The sequence below is a fragment of the Anoplolepis gracilipes genome, chromosome 11 (genome assembly GCF_047496725.1).
Source record: "Anoplolepis gracilipes chromosome 11, ASM4749672v1, whole genome shotgun sequence".
Classification (NCBI taxonomy): Eukaryota; Metazoa; Arthropoda; class Insecta; order Hymenoptera; family Formicidae; genus Anoplolepis; species Anoplolepis gracilipes.
Genome location: NC_132980.1, coordinates 3,747,070 through 3,769,732, shown reverse-complemented (window position 1 = coordinate 3,769,732; position 22,663 = coordinate 3,747,070). Strand labels below are relative to the sequence as shown.

At 36.4% G+C, this 22,663-nt stretch overlaps 1 long non-coding RNA gene and 1 pseudogene across 2 annotated transcripts; one reads left to right on the top strand and one right to left on the bottom strand.

The window, feature by feature from the left end:
- Positions 1–8,787: 8,787 nt before the first annotated feature.
- Positions 8,788–10,265, bottom strand: LOC140671391 (uncharacterized; annotated as a pseudogene).
- Positions 10,266–16,367: 6,102 nt separating this feature from the next.
- On the top strand, positions 16,368–17,411 carry LOC140671393 (uncharacterized). 2 transcript variants are annotated; one of them, XR_012047710.1, is made up of 4 exons: positions 16,368–16,497; positions 16,639–16,731; positions 17,098–17,248; positions 17,331–17,411. It is a non-coding gene; the product is annotated as an uncharacterized lncRNA (long non-coding RNA). The 2 variants fall into 2 exon arrangements; XR_012047709.1 differs by having other exon boundaries at positions 17,098–17,377.
- Positions 17,412–22,663: the final 5,252 nt, after the last annotated feature.

Below are 22,663 nucleotides of genomic sequence, written 5' to 3'. Positions count from 1 at the left end.
CCGTCTATCAACCGCACCGTAAGCCGAGTTCAACGAGCTCACCGTCGCATCATTTCACGCTGCTCCACTTTTAAGGAGGGGGGTGTCACGTCCAGCGCCTCCGCTTGACACCAGTCGCCGTCCGTTGACTCCATACGTCACCTGTTAAGTAGACATAGTAAGCGTTAAGCACCTATAAAATTCTTTTACTTTCCTTTTCTTTTTATATATACATATATATATATATAGTTATTATCAAAAATAGATTAAGCCGATAAATACCTTTTATTATGTTTCCGGCTAAAACATCCTTTTCCTTTTTTTTTTCTTTTTCTTCCTTTTTTTTTCCTGTTTTATCCCCATCACTGGTTCTCCCCTATCACCTACCTAAAAATGAAGGAAAATAATTAATTAATTGTCCAATGAAAATTCTCACCTATTTTCCGGCCACCCGGTATATCACCTTCTGGTCCGCCTCCTCAGCACCTGAAAAAGAGAAGAGAAACGACCCACCAAGTCGGTCGAACATCTTAATTTTATTATAATTACCCATTTAGTTTTGTCACTCTAGTTGCAGTATCTGAAAAATAAAAAGGAAACATAATATTAAGTATGCGTCAATAGAATAACGTAAATTAAGTAATAGCGATAATATAAACCAATGTTCACTCCACCTCGTCGTCATCACTCTTACTAAACACAAACATACACGTACACATCACCATAGACACACGCATCGAGAATTAACCACCACCCGGTATAACAAAAATATAAAGTAAATCTATATAACAAGCTAAAATCACTCAAGGAAAGAGATCGTAACTGCGAATGAGCGGAAATACAACTCCCGATACATGTTCACCTTAATAAATTGACACCCGGTATATAAACTAACATTGTCATATTATCCAAACATTAGTATAAAATAGTGTTTAACAACCGACCGATTCATTTGGTTAAATTCCATAAGCTTCATATAATAAACTCCGATCGGTACTTTCGGGACACCCTGTATATGAACTTTCATTAATTATTAAAACTGAGCAAGCCAAGTAACTCGTATGTGCAATTGCAACTTCCTATGCACAGTCTAAATCACTTTTCTCAATATATCAAAAGTTGTCGCAACATCGAAAAGCACCCAATTTTTAACGATTTAAACATCACATAAAAAACCCGCCCAGTGACCTTAATTAATTATTTCCTGGCGCCTTGACTCATAAGGAACCAAAAAAGGTAGCAACTTATAGGGCTACAGCCCCGCCATAAAAAGTTAAGCGCACATTGTTATAGACCCATTTTGCTTCAGGAACACCTCATATTTTCAACTTTAATAATTTATTTATTTTAATCCGCACCTCCAATATATAATTATGCCTTCACTATTAAATGCAGTTTTATATTCCCAAAGCCGAATTAATACCACAATAACGTACATGTCTAACGATTCTGTCACCCAAATATAATAACTTGTCAATTTTACTCATATTCCACCGCAGCGCAGTGATTTCATTAAATCCAAATTTTAACAATAATAAAAGATTCGATCAAACCCATCTTCTGCATAATAATTCCTTACCATGAATCCAATTTGGTTTGCCAATAAAAATCCGGTCAGCTATCATTTATAATTATTTCATATATCAACCATGGAGATAACTTGGTGCATGCACATATACATATATATATATATATATATGCGACTCGCTGCAGATATCATAATCCACAGATGTTTTAAAGGCAAATTATAATGACCTGACAAGAACTCCTCGAGGCTCAGACAATATTTAAGTAATCAATTAAAACCAATAATAATTAAAATGAACCACTCATAATACATATATATATATATATATATTATAGTGAAAACAATATAAATATCCCATAAAGAGTTTAAAACGAATAAAGCTCTGGAAGATAACTAAAGTTAAATAGTCACACTCAATATATACAATTACTTAATTAACTCTTACTTATACAAGGTGTCTGAAATAACTTGAACGTGATAATATTCTCAAAACTTCGTTATCATTTTATTGAGGATGAATGATAATTACAATATACATATGCATAATAAACAAAATGACCATACCTATATATACGGTGGTACGATAATACACACATCATACACTACATAAACCAAGTATAAACGCATAATGAACACCCAGAAATAATTACATAGATACACGCTCCTTAACAAACACACCATAAAATTATATAACAATAGTCACTTAATATACCCGGTGATACAAAAATACGCGCGTTATAAACTTATCATCTACACAATGTTTAATCAGTATCTGACTATTATAGACGTATTATCCACCCAGTAACACGCAAATACACACACTCTATAAATAATTTATATACATAGTGACCCATTAGTACGCACAAATAAAGCACTCTCAATAAACCTATTATAAACTTATTACAGGCATATTCATATATTAACATACACATAATCAATGTATCATATACATGGTAACGCAATAGTTTCGGATCTTATAACTAATTCATACATATTCCAAGCGTATCACTTAAATTACACACTCAACCTCTCACAATATAAACTTGTCTTAAATTTATGCATTTATACACACTTACACACTCCTCATCCATCCATTGTAAATATATCACGGCATATTACATGTGCATTTATACCATTATTACATATATATATATATATAAACCTTTACTACTAGTTATAATGATATACATACATACATATAGTTATATAATAGCGAGTTTAACGTCTGTAGACTAATTTAGATCTTGTAATCCACGAATAACATTATGCGACATCATAGATAATTGTTAATTAATAAGTTAATTAGCGTAATGCTCTCATATCTCTACAATTATTTAAGTACAACGCTATAATACAATGCGGCGATAAGTAATTAATCAGATAAGTTATCGTAACGCTAGTAATAATTGCGATATATCTAGAAATAACGATATAGATATTACATTATAATGCTAGTCCCGAAGGTTCTAGAACATTCAGGAACCGCCGGATCACGTGAAAATTTCGGACAAACACCGTGATAGCTTACTATTGCCCGGCGCGTGATACCCGTGACAAACAAGCATGACCAGGATCGGACCACGTTGCGCGCGCTATAATTCAGAAGGTGGGAGCCCTCAGCGACCACGGGTATATAAACGGGAGCACCGTGTGCTCAAAAATCAGAGTATTCAGTTCTCACCTAGACAGTTCAGATCATTAGACAGTTCAGATCATATTTAGTATTCGGCTTTCGCCCGACAGTAAAATCTGTTGTACGGTTCGTTCCGACCATTCAGTTTTCGCATAATCAGTATTCGATCAGCAGTCAATACTCGATTCATACAGTACCCAGTAAATTCATTGTACGTACAGACAGTCATTTATACGATTTAATAATCGGTTATCCTTATAACACTCAATCATACATACGCTCTCGCAAGTTTTCGCGCAGTGTAATTAATATTATATCTTCGAATCAGTGGTTTCTAGTTCATTACGGTATTATTCACACAAAATCATTAATTCAGAGAGACTTCGAGACTAGCATATCGCGAATACTATTAATTAGCCTTCAGTTCTTACGTTTACTGTCGTATAAATCTATTCTTGATTATTTGTATCCACTGTTACTATTATATTTCCTTTCTCTTTATCGATTTCCACGGCGCTCACAATACATATCGAATTCTATCTATCACTTTTAAAGATATTTTATCTAAATTTTCGTTTGCAGTGAATTACTTCTATCAACAATATAAGCGTATTATCTTTTCCTCTCCATGCAATTGTTAATGCCGCCTATCTATAATATCGTTTACGCGTCCGAAACCAGTCTGTGCGTGAAATCATAGTCGAAGGAAAGTTCTATTAACTAATGTTGTAATACTAATATTGTAGATCCACATTCTTGTGTACACCCGCGTTACAGTGTGCTTCCCAGTGGTTCCTGTAACACATAACAATTTAGTGAAGTGAGTACGTTGTCGTAATTATTAAGATATATTCGTGTAATCATTAATCATATTGTTTACGTGTAATTACTCGAAATATACATACTTGTGTCAGTTCGCGGCCCCTGTCCATTCCGGGCGTCGGTCATCTTTTCGGTGTCAATTCTTCTCGCCGTTAACCTCTCGCGTCTATACCTGTAAATATAAAGACAAGCTTTCTATTCTAATTTTAATATTGAAATTATCGGGCAAATTAGTGCTACTTATCTGACGAGGTCATCCTTCCTTCAAGCCTACTTCGGGCTCTCTCTTTCATCCTGCGGCGACGCGCGCCTCCTCCAGGGCGTTCTTGTATTCCCTATAGCTTCTTCCTATATATTTTTTTTTTTTTCTCTTTTCTTTCTTTCTTTTTTTTTTCTTTTCTTTTCCCTTATCCGCTCACCAGTGGCAAGGTCCGCGACGTCCGCCTTGACATACCCAGAGCCTCAGATATCTGTAACTTATAATCGAAGAGATTAATATTTTATTCGGACGTCTTCATAGGGAATGTCATTAGACAGAGAGCGATAACCATTCTTACCTACACCGTAGGGCGCCTCCTCCAGGGCGACCTACATCCTTCCTACGTAGTGTGCCTCTTTCAGGGCGATTCTACGTCCCTTCTAGCAGTGCGCCTCATTCAGGGCGGCTCTGCCTTCATCCTTCGTAGTGCGCCTCCTTCAGAGCCGGACTACCCCTCTCTAGGTCGCACGCCTCTCTCAGGGCGAACGACTCTCTTCTCCGAGGAGCGCCTCTTTCAGGGCATTCCGCCTCCTAGCGTGCAGCGCGCCTCTGTCAGGGCGATCTGCCTCCTCTCAGTCCACGAACCGCGCCTCTGTCAGGGCGTCTCTCACAATTCCTCCGATCGCTCTTCTTGATCTAAAATATAGAATAAATATTAAATTAAAGTAAACTCATTAAGGCTCACCCTGTCCCCGCAACCCGTCAGATAAGGTCAAGTCAACTCGTTTACCAATTTACTTTAACGCGTATGTTTTTTTTTTCCTTTTCATCACTCGCGTTACTATTACTAACCCCAGTCTATACCCCTCCGCGTATTCAACTATGGCGTCGATTATGATTTCGCTTACCTTCTTAGCTGCGTCATGGGTCGGTCACGTCGAGCAGGGCGTGCTCACCAATTGAAGCGCCTCATCCGGTCACTATACCAAGGCGGCTCCTACCTGACGGTCCGAACAGCTGCGTCGCCACCAGGTAGTCAGAGCCCAGCATCCGTCGGGTATTTCACTTACCCTCCACCGGGAACCCATACATCGGAGTCATCAACCCCTGACCAGCTACACGACGCCGTCACTCCACCGGCATCCAGTAGCGGGGTCGTCGCTTCCTCACATAGGCCCTTACCGCCTATCGAATACCGTCCGTGGCCCGTGCCCCCGCCGTTGATAGACTTCGGGATTACGCAACCGAGGATCATTTCCTCCCAGGCTTTCTTCGGGCGAGTATGCATCCTGTCGTCCGCTGAAGCACCTATCAATTCGCCTCCTGATAACCGTCCGTGATTTAATTGTCTAATCGTCTTGAAAAATATAATATAACTGTACATATATGTTTATTATAAAATAATGATAAATACATAAAAATCAGTATACGTAAACAATCTGCATTCATTGTCTACTCACTTCACATCCTCCCTATTATCTATTACGTCCCGACCTCTAGTTTCCGGTGCACCGCTACGCTGATCGTGACAGGTTTACCGCTCGGCCACCGCGATCCGCGTACACCAACCATCGTAACCGCACCTCGCTCGCGAACGCAGAGGACGTAACAACTGGTGACAGCGGCGGGACGTAACAATATATATATATATCTTGTATGTATGTCTAGTTAACTGTATAAAAGATTTTTATTTCGGAGCTTAAGGGTGGAACAGTTTATTGCATTAGTCATAAGAGCATATGTCTAGATTGCAATTAAAATTGTTTTGCAAAATTAAAGTGGTTAGAGTGATATGATGTCATATAAGTGTCAAACACGATGTGTTATAAATAGTAGTTCAATTCAGAATTCTTTTCCTTTTTATTATGTTTTGTTAGAATATGAGTGCGTTTTCTTTTTATTAAAATAGTAATATCCTTCTTGATTGATCATATGCGTATGAGTGTATGTATTTAAAATAGTGATTTACCTTTATTAATGTTTCTAGTTTCGCTGATTTTCCTGGGCCTTTTCCTCGTACTCTGGACGTCGTGGATCTCCCTCAGGGATGTCAGTGGTAGAGGTTGAGGCAGGATGCAGCTCGATTTCAACCAAAGGTCCGGGCCAGCCAATAAATTCAAAGGTTCTTCGCGAGATGGGAGCTTCTACTGAGTCAGATGCAGGAAGCTGATCGAAAAGTTCTACGACAATTCTTTGATTGTCCGGTACGTCAATTGGATTGTCTTTTCCTACTTGGCTGAGACCATTATCACTGTTCGAAATTTGTCTCTGTCGGCGTAAAGCGGCACGTAGTTGTCTATGTCGTTTACCGGCGCGACGAGAACCAGGCATTTACTATAAATTATAACCAAAATTTTATTCTAATTTAAAAAGTTATTCAATTCAGGTTGACAATCTGGATCAAGCGACATTCAAGCAGCTCATCGACTAAGTCTCAGCTCTGCTCGAACTAACACGAGGGGCACGTCACTCTGCTCTATCCCAGGCACGGGACTCGCTAACGCTCAAGATCCAGACGTACGTTAAATATTTAATCGATATTAAATTAATTATAGTAAACACTGGTTGAAGGTGAAGGAACACTGTATTAAAATAATTAGCTTGTAAGTATTCTGAAATAAGCGACTATGTATTTTAAAAGCTTGAAGATTTTACAAAGGTTGCAAGTAATGATTACAAATGTTGTTCACAATTCAAATGAAAAAGGTACAACCGCACTGTACCAGAAATTGGAGATTAGTTAACAATAAAGTAATAATTCTAAATTATAATGTAGAGTGAGTCTAAGCTCTAAATTATAATATAAGACGAGTCGCGAAGACGAGAAAGTAAAGTATTATTAAAGATCTACTTTGACGACACAAAGTAGCTGACGAAAATTAAGTTAAAATTGATTTTAGGACGCAGTGAATGTATAAAGACACAGAGACTTTTCACGACTTCGGACTAACGTTTCGGAGAGATGTTGAAGTGACTTATGAAGTTAGGAAGGCGACTTTTTAGGTTGAATGTTGGCGACTGTTTTAGATGACTGGTGGTGAAAGACTGTTCACTTTGGATGATAGGGAGCGACTGTTTAGTATGAGAGGTTGTTGGCGACTGTTTTAGATGACTGGTGGTGAAAGACTGATTCCGTCCGCAAACTCGACTGACGTTCTGCGTTCCGTCCCCACTTTTGGGTCACCTCCCTCTAGGCGTCCGGTGGATCCAAGACTTCCCGGGTTGGCTTAATCATCCGGTGGAGATGGATTCTTGCTCTTGGTGAGGGAACTCTCCGCCTTCGAAGACGTCAGAAGCGGTGAGCTCTTCTTAATCTTAAGTTGATATTCAGCGGCGAATATCAAAAGGCACGTTGTTATAATATTTAGTTTCGTCGAGTCGCTGCGTCGAGAGATAGGCATAATATTCGATTTCACTGGTCTCTGCGTTGACATAATATTTAGTCAAGCTGAGTCTCTGCGTCAATAGATAAGAATAATATTCGGTTTCATCGGGTCTCTGCGTCAAGAGATAAGAATAATATTCGATTTCACTAAGTCTTTCTCGCCGTCGCCTATTGCGTCATCATGCGAATGAAAGGCTCTTTGTATTATAATAATTTCGCACTCTTATATTATAATTCTTCTTACAGCAAGAGAAACTTATTAATTTAACTATAGCAAGAGTTAATGTTCATTATCGAAATTATTATGTCTCATACTAATATTTCTTTTTTTTTCACTTATTAATTTATGCTTTTACATTTAAATTTCCTTTAATTTTCTCTCTTGTTGTATCACATATTTCATCTTAACTTATCCGCTTTTATAATAGTATCTATATGGAAGATGCATTTTAATACTGTTATTTCAATTTATAATTCCTTTCTATCGTGATTCTTTATGGTTTCACTTTAGCGTAGGAGACTAACTCTCCTTTACATATATATATATGAATATATATATATATAGACATATATGTATAATACGTGTCATGCGTTATTGTTTTTAGAATATTACTTTTTCATCAATTACACTAAAAGAAAGTCTTCCATTTAGATTTACATGTTGATATACAAATGCAGCTTAATAATATTATTAAATAAATTAATTTATTTGGCGTATATATATGGTTCTCAATGCCAGTATGCATATGCCTTCCAAAATGTACTTTATTGAATAATATTTCTTTTTCTTTATTTTTTTCTTTTCATTATACTTATGAAATGTAGGATTTATAAAGCGATTGTTAGTATGATTTAACTCTAATATAATTGGTTTGCAAGTGTTTCTGTTACAATCGCGTAATTGAATTTCAACGATTCTGATATTACAGTAATATTTTATTTCCATATATTTTAGCAAAGAGAATTTTAACTTTTATTTGGAAAATTAATATAGTAGTTTAATGATTACAAATATTTTTTCTTATTTTTTTTCTGATAAGGTCAGTATTATTTTGTTATTACTTCTAAGTAAGCAATGTCCAATTTAATAGCTATATAATACTATGCTTGATTAAATATTTTATTAAGTTCAAGTTGAGATATATATGTATATCTCATACCTTGTGTTCATATCTCCAGCAGTACGTTTATATTTTGAAAATTTAGTTTGAAATTTTTGGCGGGACGTCACATCCCACCCCTTATTTAAGAACGAATTCCCGATGTTATCGAAGGGATTTGTTCGATATCATTCAATCGTTCTCGAAGGTCAGTGTAAACAATGGGAATAGGGGTGGTTGTATTTACCGCTGTTGCATTTACGATAGTTGACTCGTTTTTGGGTGCTGTAGGTGTTATTGGTGGAGGACTCGTTGGCTCCTGGAGAGATTGATCTTCTTCTGGTTTTATTCCTCGTTGATTTACGGGTCCTCGTGCTAGGTGAAGTAAGAGATGTGTGAGCGAACTCCATACGGCGCCTAGTAAGTGTAGACTGCATCCGTATACGGTGTGAAGGGCGTATCCATGGATTGCTGTATCAATAGTTAATTTAATGAGTCGTATAATTAGGAATACTCCTAGAATTCCGGCCGTTGCCGATCCGAAGGTTACAAATCCGCCCCAAATTCTCGAGACAGTGTTCGAAGCTATTTTTTGGAGTGCTTTCTCGTCTAGCAGACTGTATATAGAGACTTCTCCTGGTACGACAGCTTGTCCTGTCATCCCACGGGCTATGAAATTTAGAAGTGCTGGTTTCTCTGCAGGAAACATAATATGATCTCGTAACTTTTCTATATCTTTTTCCGTATATATCCCACTAATGGCTAATGGACCTGGGGTGAGGTATTTCCAACTCAAAGAGGTCATCGGGCGTAATCGTTGTGGGGGTAATTGTATGACTTGGTGGGTCAGGGGTGAGCTGGATCCATGTATCATCTATGCGATAGAGCGTTGGTAGTTCAAAGCTACATTCCTTCTGGGTTCCGAATTTGGTGAGTATTCTTGATTTTGGTGTTAGAAATAGTGAAGCGTTCCTTACCGTTACAGGAAGCTCGGCATAACATTCTTTTGTTCTCCGAATTATAGCGTCAACGGGAATACATTTTATTACATGAATGGCTTCTCCTGCAGTGACAGCCATGTATCCTGGTCCTTTCATTAACCGATAGGCGAATTCATCAGGCTGTAAAGTGGCGAATGATAAGGTGTTAGTTATGACGTCTTTTTCCAGCTCGCACTTCTGTTGAATGACATTGTGGTAAAGAGATGTCATTTGATGTCGTATATGTTTTTCTACATATACAAACTTTGAGTTCATATATGCGAAAATATCAAGATTATCAATTGAAATTGTTCCTCGTTCGGCGAAGACGTCTCCCTTTTTAGTTTCTAGTATAAAGAGTTTGGGATGCTCTGTACGAAGAAGCGTGTACCCGCACAATGGCTGTTCTCGCGTTCTTGTCAGGGCGAAAGTTATATCTTGCGTTGTCAGGCTGTATACGATAGGTGATTTTTCTTCACTGGTATCGTCCGTAGTTTTGATAGCAGGTCCTTCATATAGAACGTCGTATTGGTGAAAATTACACGAAGAGGTAGGCATCGGTTTCCAATAGGTATATCCATCCTCTGAATCGATGCAAAATCCTTCACTGAGCGTACAAATTGTTCCTGATTTTAGCATTATTTTCCCAGTATTTAGTTTCACGGGGACATAGGCTGATTTCAAAGATATTCTGGCGACAGCTTGCACGACAACGTCGTCCCATGTTCCATAGTGGTCGGAATATTGGGTGCCTTTGCATTTTCCATCGTTGCCTACGCTTCCGGCCATGGTAATGCTGTAGGAGGCGGTTTGGTTGATTCTGATGCCATCGATTAAAACTCTTGTTCCTAGCGAAAAAGTACCATCACGAAACATTCGTTTGCACTGTGAGTGTCCGGTTTCATGTATATAGTCAGCACGTCCGTTATGCATGATTGAAACGTGCGAGTGCATGCCGCAGATATATATAGTTCTTGAAATTTCGACCTTACACTGTATTATAAACGCATGATTATATTCAGATAATTGAAGGAGTTGGATATAAGTATCCGTAGAGTTTGATGTTTTATGCGGAAGATTGCATTCTCCCACATCCAACAACGAAACTGATGTAATATTTAAATGTCGTCCTCCGCAATCAAAGCTGAGAAGGGCGAGGGAGGATTGCGCAGTGAATAATAATAATACTAAATGATACATCATTTCTGTAAGTAAGCAGATACAACTTATTATTTGTATATGTATATTTGCACGAATATAATATATTTTTATTTTATTTTATGGTATTTCCATTTCATTTGTTGGTTCATGCATTAATAATATTTTTACTTCTGTATTATCGCAATCATATAATAACTCTTCTACATTATTTGAATCTAACTCTCTCTCTCTGAGAACACAACATATTGCTAAATAGTGCATAAAGCAAGTAGAACATTCTTTCACAGAAGTATAGGTAATTATGTCATTTCCGCAAATATGACAATATTCTTCTTGAAAAATACCACTATATATGCCATGGAATTGTATAAGTCCATATGCTTGAAAATTTTGTTGAATTAATCTGAAGCAGGTGACGCAATATCTATTATCTTCTATTTTAATATACTGGACGTTATAACAATGATAAGAGAAAATTCCAGGGCAATGCGTCAGAATGTAAGGTGGCTTATATCTATAAGGCTTAGGTCTACACATTTTATGAATTACTATTTCTAAGTAGAAATATATATATATATACTTATTTTATATGTATTTAAAAGTTATTACTATTATTATTAAACTTGGACCAGGCTCAGGTCGTCAATGTCTTCAAGGAATGGATTCTTTTGCTGAAAAGATAATACTTGTATATATATATATTTCTTTACTAGAAGCACTTATATATATAACTCTATTCCCTATTGTTTTATGTGTAAGATTTTTCTTTTCGTATTTTCATATTTTATATGTTAAGTGTTTATTGTGTTTTCTTCTTTTTCTCTCCCCTATATTAGTATTTACTACCTTATGATTATATCTATATGTTTTGCTTTCAGTCGTCGATGACTGCTAATATTATAGGATCGTCATAATAGTTAATTGTGTGGTGTAGTTGCTCCATTTCGTTAGTAAATTCGAAATACCGATTGATACAGGGATTACAATGAGCTATGGGTTGGATAGTTCCCATATGATTTTCGCATGCATAACATTTATTTCTGTAGAATTTTGTGCCATCTACGCACTGATGTCTCTTAGTTTCCTGGTAATATTGCTTTACTGCTTCAGGTATTAGTTTAGTATAACAAGCGACGCATAAAGTGACATGTACATCATTTATCTTCTGATAGGAATAAGTTTTGAAACAATGTACGGTATATAATCTTTGAAGAGCTTCTACGGAAGGGTGTGAGGAGGATGGTTCTGAGGAATTTGGCTGACTGTGCGATGAATGATGCATTTCGTTGTTTGAGTTTGATTAATAATATCTAGCTCCGTTTACATGTAATATGAGAGGGTTAGGAAGAGTATTGATTTGTCTTTCGTCGCAATACAATAAGAATTCTAAGAACCTTAATAAACATTGATCGCATTGATATACAGGTTTGACTATGGTGATATCTGCATTACACCGCGCGCAAATTATTTGACGGAATTGTTCGCCGGAAATCAAGTGGTGTGATACTATCCACTCATATTGATTTTGATATTGTGGTTGATAAATGTGATAACACTGAGTACAGTAAGCGAATCCTGACGCAATGTGTCTATACGCAAAAGATTTATAGCACCGCGCAATTGAAAGTATTTGACATGGATCGAAACTAGGTTGTAATGTTGTGTTGAATTGTAGCCCAGTAGTATGGTTTCTTGAGCTCATTCTATAAAGAGAAAAAGAGTAGTGCAAAACAAAAGTCGATAGCTATTTAATAGCTTATTCAAAGTATCCACTTATACGAATTAATGTATTATCTTCTGTATCAATTTGTTCTTCTTCTAGACGAGTCGAGTACGACAAGTATGCATCGTTACACAAAGAGCATTGTCTCAATGTTCTTAGCGTAACTAGGGGTATTTTACATATTTTACATATTATTGGTTCGTAGCTTTTCGTGATTACAAGATAATGACAATAAAAGAATTTATGGAACCATCTATAGTATTCGGACAGCAGGGAGGAGTAACAGTTTGCGCAGATTAAGTATCCGCGTCTGGTGTGGGTATATCCGGTGGCTTTAACGCACCATGTAATGTGTAATCGTTGTTGTACCCGTGAAAAGGCGGGTGAGGTTTTGTACAAAGGATCTATTGTTGGTCGTTGGCGGGGCCAACACATCTGAAACCAAAAAGTCTTTCTTAGCATTTCATCCTGGTTCAATATGAGCTATCTTCAATTTATCTGCGTGAACAACTTTCGACGAGTTTTTAAATAAAATTTTGATGTTATTGTTGGGCAAAGTTTCAAGTACTTCAAAGGGTCCAATATATTGATCAGAGAATTTTCCTTTAGCTGGTTCTTTCAATAAGAATACGTGATCTCCCTGTTTAAATTCTTGTACGTGAATGCGTTTATCGTAGTAATGCTTGCTTCTGTTTTTGGATTGAATTAAATTTTGCCGCGCTTCTTCTTGTGTGTCGCGCAATCGATTGAATAAATCTGTTAAATATTCGGTATATGTAGGATCTATATTTTCTTCCACTATAGTGTTAGATGAAGGTAATCGTGCTATTCTTCCAAAAATTAATTCAAAAGGAGAAAATTTAGTGCTTTCATGTATACTTGTATTATATGAAAACATGGCTAAAGCGATATGATCATCCCAATTAGAGTCTTTATTAATTTGTGTTTTCAGATATTCTGTTAGGACGTGGTGAGATCTTTCTATTGATCCGTTAGATTGAGGATGATACGCGGTAGTATGATATTGTTTGATTCTAAACTTTTTCGCTAGATTTCTCATTAAGGCTGTTAAGAAGTTAGATCCTTGATCGGTTAAAATGGCTTGTGGGGCACCGTATATACATATGAAATTCTTAGTAAAGGCATCGGCGATTGTTAATGACGTGGCTTCTTTTAATGGTACCGCGACTGAATATTTTGTTAGTAAATCTTGCATGGTGAGAATGTAAACGTTTCCGTTATCAGATACGGGTAATGGACCTACAATGTCCATCGATACTTTGTCGAAAGCTGATCCGGGAGTGTCGGTGATTACCATAGGTTGTTTAGTTTTTCTTCTAGTTAATTTTTTTAATTGACAGGTTCGACAATTCCGGATAAAAATTTGAATATCCTTTTTCATTGTACTCCAGTAATAGAAGGTTCGTAATCGATTATAAGTCTTAGTTATTCCTTTATGTCCACCTATTGCTGAATCGTGGTATTCGCGGATAAGAGCTGATTTGTCTTCTGTATTTGGTGTTTGAATAAGATCCTTGCATATAGTTACGCGAATATTAATGTCGTTTAAATGTTTAATTAATTGTTTTTCTACATAAGCCCAAGGGATATTATCAAAAAAGTTAGTATTCTTGATTGAGATAGACTCTAATTGTAATTCATTTAAAACGTCTACTAATGATTTAATACAATTTTTAATGTTGTCTGGCTCTATTAACGTGCGATGATTGAGTTTTAATGGTAGGGATATCAAGGTCTTAGAGCGCAATGTATTTATTTTTGCTCTCTCATAAGTTACATCTTTATATGTAGGTGGTAGATTGTCTTCTTGTAGCTCTCTTGCGCCGTTATCAAGAGGTTCTCCGTTCAGAGTTATAAAAATTACGTAATTATCATTATGTTTTAACAATCTGTCACGGCTTATTAAAACTTTAGCTTTAGAGTCAGTGGGTACTTCTACGTATGGCAAAACATCAGTTAGCATTAACTCTGTGTCGCTTTCATCGCTGCTTGTTTCTAAATCTTCATTACTAATAATGCTTTCATTACTATTGTAATCTTCAATAATCATTGAATCAGTAATTGGTTCATTTGTAGGCATATTGGGATGCGTTATTACAGGTGGGGGAGTATGGGGGTTAATTTCCACGGAGGTTTGGCCAAGGGGTTGTGGCATTGAAAATAAAGATTCGTCAGAGTCGGAGTCAGGATCGGGTGGAAGAGAGGGGCTTTTTCTAAAGGGCAGGACTTGGACAGTTGGGTTTCTTGACAATGCATCAGCATTATTATTTAACGTTCCCTTTTTGTATCGTATATCGTAATCATATTCGGCTAATTTGATTCGCCATTTTAAAAGTCTTGAAGTTGGATCTTTGATAGAATATAACCATACTAGAGGTTTATGATCTGTTACGATGGTGAATTTAGTGCCATATAAATAGGGTCTAAAATGATTCGTACAATATACCATAGCTAAACATTCTTTCTCAATGGTCGAATAATTTTGTTCTGCTTTATTAAGTACTCTAGATGTATAGGCGATTGGAAGATCTTTTCCGATTGGTCCTTGACTTAGTACTCCGCCGATTGCATATCCGGATGCATCGGTAGTTAAATTAAAGGGTTTGCTAAAATCGGGATATTGTAATATTGGTTTGTTACATAGTTGTTCTTTAAGATTATTAAACGCATATTCTTGATCCTTTTGCCATTTGAAACAATTATTTTTCTTAAGTAAATCAGTTAGAGGTTTAGCAATTTTTGAAAAACTTGGAATAAATCGTCGATAATAACCAACTAATCCTAGAAATTGTTTTATGTTTTTAGGATTTTTGGGAGGAGGAAAATCATGGACAGCGGTAACTTTGGTAGGGTCTGGTCGTACGCCGTCGGATCCGATAATATGACCGAGGTAAGCTACTTCTCGTCGCAAAAATTCACATTTGTCGGGTTGTAATTTTAAATTAGCTTCACGTAATCTTTTCATTAATTTATTAAATTTCACTTCGTGTTCTTTTAATGATCGAGCGTATATAACTATATCATCCATGTAGACGAAAAGCTCGTTGCCTTGTAATCCAGATAGTACATTGTCCATTAATCTTTGAAATGTTGCAGGGGCATTTTTTAATCCAAAGGGCATTCTCTTGAATTGATAATGTCCGTAAGGAGTGGAGAATGCGGTTTTGTGGGCGTCATTCGGATCCATTGGTATTTGATGGAATCCTGAAGCGAGGTCAAGAACTGAGAAATATTTAGCGCTTCCCAATTGATCAAGTATATCAGTTATGTTGGGAAGGGGATAAGCGTCTCCAATTGTTTTCTCGTTAAGAGCGCGATAATCGATGACCATTCGCCATCTTTTATTTCCAGAAGAATCGGGTTTCTTAGGGACGATCCATACTGGCGAATTATAAGGTGAGAGAGAATATTCTATCATATCGTCTCTTAGTAATTTAGTTACTTGTTTGTCAATTTCTTCTTTATGCATAGGAGGAAAGCGATATTGCTTGGTGTGGATCGGGGAATCATCCGTAGTATAGATAGAATGATGGGTTACATGAGTGGTTCCCAATTTATCATTAGGCAAATGGAATCTATCTAGATTATTATAAACCAGTGTTTGGAGATTATTCCTTTCTTCCATATTTAAATGTTCCAACCTTAGGAGTTTTAGAGTAAGTTCCGCGCTCTCTGGCGGTGTTTCAAAAATGATCTCGTCTAACTGAGACGGATTATGAGTTGAAGAATGGCTCGTGCTTATCCGATGATGCCCTCGGGAATCAACGACATTGCAGAAGCCTTTATGAGACGTAGAAAAATCATCTTCTTCTTCCTCGGAAGGAGAGGAGGGTTGATAAGAAGAGTCAGGATCAGAGACACAACGAACTGTGGCCTTGGATAACCCTCGGGTTCCGTCGGCACCACAAGAAGAATATAGATTCTCTTGGGTATCAATGGTGTCAAATTCCTGCAGAGTGAATGAAGGTATTTCTATGTTATACTCTTCATCATTAGTATTAAAAAGAGGCAAGTAAGCTTTGCCATGAATATTAGAAACTATCGCGTCTCCAAGGTATATTCCTTTGATGGAAGTTATTGATGGAAGATATCCCGTTTTTATTTCAGGATTCGTGATTTTAACGAAGAAAGGAGTGACTGTTCTTGGTTTAATGTTAACATATTCCACTTCGTCGAATGGAATCGAAGTATTTTCAAATAGTAAGTGTTTTGTTTTAAAATCAACATTTGCATTTCTATCTTTCAAAAACGGATTACCAAGAATACCGTGTTGCGAGAAAAGTATATCGTCGGAAACAATGTGAAATTCAGTTGGTTTCCCTAATACTGATATATAGATTGCACCTAAAGTATTAATAGGTTCGGATGCTATTCCTTGCAATGATTGAATATTTCTTTTATCCGGAAGAATATTAGAATTGACGTATTGTTTCTTAATTAAATTTAAATCGGAACCGGAATCTATCATAAAGGTGCATGTGTCTTTTAAATCAGGAGAAGATAAAGTAACAGTAGGAGCACAAGTGCTTGCTATGAGCCGATGTTTATTTATTTTTGTGTTTCTAGATTTTGGTTTTCGGCATCTACGAATCGCACGACTCGAGAGGGGTTTGGGCGTTCCTGTTGAGCAGCGTCCCGGCGAACGCCTCCTTGTACCGGAGCGCTCTGACCGTTTCCCTGATTGTTAGAAGATTGATTAGAGGGATTCATATCTCCAGTGAATGATTTTCTATAAGCTAATTTCCGGCATTCTGTAATCAAATGTCCAGGAGTTTTGCAGTAACGACATATTTTTTCAGTGGGAAAATTTGGACCAGGTTGTCCAGGAACTAATGGTTTAATAAAAGGAGCGACGTTATTATGCGTGTCGTGTACTCTGGGGGCGAAAATGGGAGAAGCTGTTGGATTACGCGAGGGGTTTTGAAGAATACGAGGATTGTAGGTAAGGTCTGCACGAGGGGCAGGAACAGGTCGTGTGGGAAAAGCAATTTTCCTACGATGATTTTCGGTTTCCAAGGTTTTGCTTAATTGAATAGCTCCAACAATCGCGTCTTCCAGACTGTAATATCCCTCTAGCTTTACACGAATCAATAAATCAGGCGGAAGGCCGTTAATAAAGCTTTCTAGTGCTCTCGTCTCAATGTTATAGCGAAGTTGTTCACTCATATTACCATGAATGGTGGTTTCACCGTCTATAATCGCGGATCTTAATTCTTTAACTCTTTCAATATAGTCAAAAATATTTTCATTTGGTTTCATATAAACGTTGGCAAGTTCCCCGCGATATTGATCGACCGATTTATTTGGACCAAAAACCTTCTTTAATCGATTAGTCAGATCGGTTAAATTATGATATTCTATTCCTTCTATTGCCGCGTAAGCATATCCTTGTAATTTGTTTATTATTAATGGTAACAGATATTCTTCTTGCCATGAAGGGATTAATTTTAACGCTCGTTCGCACGTTTTACAGAATTGGAACACGGACATTTTAAGACCGTCATATTTAGGAATGGAATCAATTATGTCTTTAATACGAATGGGTGAAGCAAGTTGGATATGATCCACATTCAAAGGGGTATTTCTAGAGGCAAGTGGAGGAGGAGGATTGGTATCTTCAGCTGGAGGTTTGGAAGTCGAAGAGAGGTTTATATTGCCAGGTAAGGGATTAATAGGCTCTTGGGGTGGCAAATTTCTTATATAATCTTGTACGTGTAAATTAGATGCACCTTGTTGTCGCATTTCAGATACCTTTTGTTCTAAATTATTTAATTGATTTGGTAAAGTTTTTAATGAAGATACTTCTTGTCGTAATAAGCTTAATATCGAACTGAGGCTATTTATATCAACAGCAGCGTTTTGCTCTGCTTCAAATCTTTCCCTAGAAATTTCAAATTCTTTTTGTTGTATAATCAGAGCGGCTTGTTGTTCCCGAACAAGTCTCTCTTTATTTTGTAATTGTTGCATCATGATTTCTAATTCAGCTTGTTGTTTTTGTAAAGGAGTAGTGACAGTAGTATCACTCTCGCTATGCTCGGAAGTGGTTTTGGAAGATTGTGACCGCGTACTAATATTTTTGCTCATTATGAAAGATTGTTATAAATGATAAAAAAAATTTTATTCAAAAAACGATTGATCCTTTTTGGCTATCCCACCGCTGCCACCAATTTATGTCACGTGCAGTGACCCACTGTTATCGTCTACCTCGGTGTCAATAACAGGGTTGCTCTCTATTTAGTTTTTGGGTAATCTGTCTAAGTCGGCTATACCCAGGGCTTCGCCGAGAGCAGGATCAATGTGTACTAGGAACTAATAATTCAGAGGATTTTTTTACTGATCTGGGATGATGATAATAGAGGCTTGATTTAAAAACTCTTTTATGATATTATCTAAATTGTAAATAATATTTTCTTTATTTTCTTCTATAAATTGGATTAGAGTTTCTAATATGACTTCAGGGTCAACGAAAGGATTTTGTTGAAATTCAGAATCAGTTGTCTGAGGTCTCATTTATTTTATTTTATTTGACAAGAAAATTAAGAAAGTTGAAAATAAAAAGGTTAAATTTATGACATATGTATTTGAAAATGATTAAAACGGTAAGCAAACGCGTTGAATCTCGTTATTGTATATTTGATATAGTCTGGTGGTCAGAATGCAATTCACTCGGCACTAACGAGAGGCTGAGGAAGTTCTAGGAACTCCATGACACCATGACCATTATCGCGTATGCAATGAACGTGACGCACAATGACACTCGAGTTAATCAAAGAGAAAATAAAATTGTAAAATTATATCTGCAATAGCTTTAAATTTATTCAATTTAAAGTTGGAATGATTGGAAAATTTCAGTTTTGGAATTATAAATGGATTGTGATTAATTTGACAAATTTTCAATTATATTAAAATTGAGATAGGGATTAAGGTGGTTTGTGATAGTAATGGTGAGGGATTAAGTACTTACTGTTGTTGTATAGTAGAATTCACCGTCGGAGCAATTCCAAATATATACTGGTTTTGAAAGGTTAATTTACGACTTTTATAATGTAAGAGCAAATTTCTCAGTAATTAATGACTGCTTTAATATAAAGAACAAAGTTAAATTGAGAAATTTAAATGATTTGGATTTATATTAAATGTAGATATCTCTTTCTTTAGGAGAAAGTCAACTGTTGCACTATGATTTTATTTCTCATAAATATCGTTGATGCATCTATTCACGTAATAAGAAAGAATCATTAAAATTTTTATTGCTCTTATGTAGATAATTATATATGTTAATAAAAGTATTGTTCTTTGCAGGTTCAGCACTGTGTGGTGAGGTGTCATATAAAGAAATGTACAACTGGAATATGGTGTGGTGGAGGCCAGCGATATAATTTATTGTTGTCAAGATCACTGTCTCCGATGGAAAATAGGAAGAAGAGATTAAACAAGGGATGCTCCGTTATTTTTATTATTAAATTAAGTGTAACGAGTAGTTAATATACTTACGTTGATCGATTATTTTATTTTTTATTCTAAACTTGCAAATTTCTTGGTATAGTATTTTAACTTTATAATTCTTGAGAGTGGTATCAGAATGTGAGTCAATTTGTAATTTTATGAGAGTCAATAGTCTGACTGTAAGTTATTCAAAAGAGTGAGATATATATATATATCTAGTATGTATGTTTACTTAACTGTATTAAAAGATTTTTATTTCGGAGCTTGAAGGTGGAACAGTTTATTGCATTAGTCGTAGAAGCATATGTCTAAATTGTAATTATAATTGTTTTACGAAGTTGAAATTGTTAGAGTAGTAAGATGTCATATAAATGTCAAACACGATGTGTTGAAAATAGTAGTTCAATTCGGAATTCTTTTCCTTTTTTATTATATTTTGTTGGAATGTGAGTGCGTTTTCTTTTTATTAAAAATAGTACTATTCTCTTGTTTGATCATATGCGTATGTATTCAAAATAGTAATTTACCTTTATTAGTGTCTCTAGTTTTGCTGATTTTCCTGGGCCTTTTCCTCGTACTCTGGACGTCGTGGATCTCCCTCAGGGATGTCGGTGATAGAGGTTGAGGCAGGATGCAGCTTGATTTCAACCAAAGGTTCGGGCCAGCCAATAAATTCGAAGGTTCTTCGCGAGATGGGAGCTTCAACTGAGTCAGATGCAGGAAGCTGATCGAAAAGTTCTACGACAATTCTTTGATTGTCCGGTACGTTAATTGGATATTCTTTTTCTACTTGGCTGAGACCGTTATCACTGTTTGAAATTTGTCTCTGTCGGCGTAAAGCGGCACGTAGTTGTCTATGTCGTTTACCGGCACGACGAGAACCAGGCATTTACTATAAATTATAACCAAAATTTTATTCTAATTTAGAAAGTTATTCAATTCAGGTTGACAATCTGGATCAAGCGACATTCAAGCAGCTCATCGACTAAGTCTCAGCTCTGCTCGAACTAACACGAGGGGCACGTCACTCTGCTCTATCCCAGGCACGGGACTCGCTAACGCTCAAGATCCAGACGTACGTTAAATATTTAATCGATATTAAATTAATTATAGTAAACACTGGTTGAAGGTGAAGGAACACTGTATTAAAATAATTAGCTTGTAAGTATTCTGAAATAAGCGACTATGTATTTTAAAAGCTTGAAGATTTTACAAAGGTTGCAAGTAATGATTACAAATGTTGTTCACAATTCAAATGAAAAAGGTACAACCGCACTGTACCAGAAATTGGAGATTAGTTAACAATAAAGTAATAATTCTAAATTATAATGTAGAGTGAGTCGAAGCTCTAAATTATAATATAAGACGAGTCGCGAAGACGAGAAAGTAAAGTATTATTAAAGATCTACCTTGACGACACAAAGTAGCTGACGAAAATTAAGTTAAAATTGATTTTAGGACGCAGTGAGTGTATAAAGACACAGAGACTTTTCACGACTTCGGACTAACGTTTCGGAGAGATGTTGAAGTGACTTATTAAGATGAAGTTAGGAAGGCGACTATTCACTTCGGATGATGGGGAGCGACTATTCAGGTTGATGGTGGGAAGACGACTGTTTAGTATGAGGGGTTGTTAGCGACTGTTCACTTTGGATGATAGGGAGCGACTATTCAGGTTGATGGTGGGAAGACGACTGTTTAGTATGAGAGGTTGTTGGCGACTGACTCCGTCCGCAAGCTCGACTGACGTTCTGCGCTCCGTCCCCACTTTCGGGTCACCTCTCTCTAGGCGTCCGGTGGATCCAAGACTTCCCGGGTTGGCTTAATCGTCCGGTGGAGATGGATTCTTGCTCTTGGTGAGGGAACTCTCCGCCTTCGAAGACGTCAGAAGCGGTGAGCTCTTCTTAATCTTAAGTTGATATTCAGCGGTGAATATCAAAAGGCACGTTGTTATAATATTTAGTTTCGTCGAGTCGCTGCGTCGAGAGATAGGCATAATATTCGATTTCACTGGTCTCTGCGTTGACATAATATTTAGTCAAGCTGAGTCTCTGCGTCGATAGATAAGAATAATATTCGGTTTCATCGGGTCTCTGCGTCAAGAGATAAGAATAATATTCGATTTCACTAAGTCTTTCTCGCCGTCGCCTATTGCGTCATCATGCGAATGAAAGGCTCTTTGTATTATAATAATTTCGCACTCTTATATTATAATTCTTCTTACAGCAAGAGAGACTTATTAATTTAACTATGGCAAGAGTTATTATTCGTTCTCAAAGTTATTATGTCTCATTATTAATATTTCTTTTCTTTTCACTTATTAATTTATGCTTTTATATTTAAATTTCCTTTAATTTTCTCTCTTGTTGTATCACATATTTCATCTTAACTTATCCGCTTTTATAATAGTATCTATATGGAAGATGCATTTTAATACTGTTATTTCAATTTATAATTCCTTTCTATCGTGATTCCTTATGGTTTCACTTTAGCGTAGGAGACTAACTCTCCTTTACATATATATATATATGAATATATATATATATAGACATATATGTATAATATGTGTCATGCGTTATTGTTTTTAGAATATTACTTTTTCATCAATTACACTAAAAGAAAGTCTTCCATTTAGATTTACATGTTGATATACAAATGCAGCTTAATAATATTATTAAATAAATTA